Source organism: Gymnoscopelus braueri (assembly GCF_963280865.1).
Source record: "Gymnoscopelus braueri genome assembly, chromosome: 6".
NCBI classification, from domain to species: domain Eukaryota; kingdom Metazoa; phylum Chordata; class Actinopteri; order Myctophiformes; family Myctophidae; genus Gymnoscopelus; species Gymnoscopelus braueri.
The window spans coordinates 45,120,302-45,122,801 of record NC_137607.1 but is presented as its reverse complement, the minus strand read 5'-3'; the positions used below and the strand labels follow the sequence as shown (position 1 = coordinate 45,122,801).

Genomic DNA, 2,500 nt, shown 5'->3' with positions numbered 1-2,500 from the left:
ATGAGACAGGACAGCATTTTATGCATAATTATCCACAACCCAGATATTACCTCAACAAAGATTTGACACTATGTTCAGTCAGTGAGTGTTGTTTTAATATTATTTATACTTTTTTGGTATTGTTTTTATTTTATTGTTACCCCATTTGCTCCCCAATTTAGTCATTATACCAACTCATTCCTCCCCACACTGTGTGTTGTCACTGTTATTGTATCCTACTGACTTGCCAGTGAGGAGCCTCCACTGGGAGGACGGCGTAGAGCCTTCGCCCTACTCCTCCCACCCAACACTCCCTGCACACAGGCAGTAGGATTACATGCAGTGACAGATATCACCCTCCTCCCCGCCCGGCTTCCCTCCCCGAACACGGGCCAATTGTGTTCGCATATAGACGCTCGATAAAGCCGGATGCACCACGGTGGATTTGAAGCCCCAGACTCCGGAAATGGATATTTCTGATCTTCTTTCAATTCTTCTGCTTCTGCTTTTTCTTCTGCTTTTAAAGTAGCCTAAGTACGTTTCTCTCCAACACTGGAACCATTACTCTATGATGACCTCTCAGGTCATCTGGGAAAGGTCTACTTTCTGTCCCTAAAACCAAAAATAAACGCGGGGAAGCAGCATTTAGTTTTTATGCACCACATATCTGGAACAAATTCCCAGAAAACTGCAGATCTGCTGCTCTTATTTCATTTAAAACACATTTAAACATTTATAACCTTTGTGTTTACCGCTGCCTTTGATTGAGTTCATTTTCTTTCTTCTGCACTGAAATCTGTTATTTGTTTTATGGATCCTAGTCATTGTATAATTGTGTTTCCTTTGCTTGATGTTCTGTGTAAAGCTCATTGAATTGCCTTGTTGTTGAAATGCACTACACAAATAAAACTCCCTTGACTTTTCTATGGTACAGCAGGGCCACTCATTCTCTCATATTGAGGTGAATGTAAAGCAGTAAAGAAAATATGATATCCAACAGCAACAGGACACAACAGGCCACAACACAGAATCAGAATCAGAATCAGAATCAGTTTTATTGTCACATCACAGGTTTACAAGGTAAAAGAGTGGGTGAAATTCTTTTTTGTACATCGTTCCCATCGCAACGTTAGTTTCCATAGAAAGAAGAGGGGGGGGGAGAAGAAGAGGGTGGGGGGTAAGTGGGAAGGAGATCAAAACAAGAGAGCAACAGAAGGCCAGACAAGTTATCTACATATTTACAAATTACCTGAGATAATAAAAACTAAAAAAAACTAAACTAAGGTGCCTGAGCATAGCAGCAATGTATTGTATACTGTGCATATTATACTTATACTGTGCATGATAGACAATGGACGTTAAGGTGCTTAGAGGAAAAGGAGCACAATAAAAAAGACCAAAAAAAAGTCAGTGCGTTATACAAGGGATTAAGGTGCAAAAGGTCAGTGCGTGTCCACCTAGAGTGGACTGACCCTAGTATAATCCGCAAGTAGCTCCATGAGAGAGTGCAACAAAAAGTCATTTGTACCTGGTGTAGTCCACAGGTGTGTCCGAGGGGGGGCTAAAGTCCAAGTCATTGTCCCTGGTATAATCCACAGGTGTGTTCAGGAAGAGCCAGAAAAGAAAAGGCTGCTGAACAAGGCCTATGCCTCATCCAGGCTTATTCCCCATTCAGCATTCTGACAGCAGCCGGATTGAAACTACACCAATACCTGGTGGTGGAACTCTTGATACTGCGATAGAGCCCCTTGCCCGGTCGCGGTCGTTGTAGGGGGTTGAACAGTCTGTGACTTGGGTGGTGCTTGTCCTTGATGATGCGCTTGGCTTTGAGCACGCACCGCTTTTTGTACAGTTCCTGGAGCGCTGGGAGCTCGATTCCCATTATCCGCTCTGCCGATCGCACTACTCGTTGTAGGCTGATCTTTTCTCGGGCAGTGCAGTTCCCGTACCAGGCCGTGACACAGCCTGTTAGGATGCCTTCGACAGAACTGTTGTAGTACAGCCTGAGGATGCGACGTCCTACTCCGAGCTTCTTCAGGCGGCGGAGCCAGTACAGTCGCTGCTGAGCCTTTTTCCTCACGTGTGTGGAGTGCGTCTCCCATTTGAGGTCCTCCTCGATGTGTACTCCGAGGAACTTGAACTCGCTGACCCTTTCCACTGCAGCACCGTCGATGAGGATGGGCGCATGGTCTCTCCGCGGCCTCCTGAAGTCCACGATCAGTTCTTTGGTCTTGTCGACGTTAAGAGAGAGGTTGTTCTCCCGGCACCAGCGTGCTAGTGATTTGATCTCCTCTCTGTAGTCAGACTCGTCGTTGTTGACGATTCGGCCTATCACTGTCGTGTCGTCCGCGTACTTTATGATGGTGTTGGAGACATGTGTGGCTATGCAGTCATACGTGTACAGGGAGTAGAGGAGGGGGCTCAGCACGCATCCCTGGGGTGCTCCGGTGTTGAGGGTCAGGGGGTCGGATGTGATGCTGCCCATTCTCACCACCTGATGTCGGTTGGACAAGAAGTCCTG

General features: G+C 46.4%; 1 protein-coding gene across 3 annotated transcripts in view; it reads right to left on the bottom strand.

The window, feature by feature from the left end:
* The window catches only part of LOC308086316 (adhesion G protein-coupled receptor D2), a 168,902-nt gene that overhangs the window by 43,297 nt on the left and 123,105 nt on the right, over window positions 1-2,500 (bottom strand). The gene's annotated exons all lie outside the window — the stretch shown is intronic.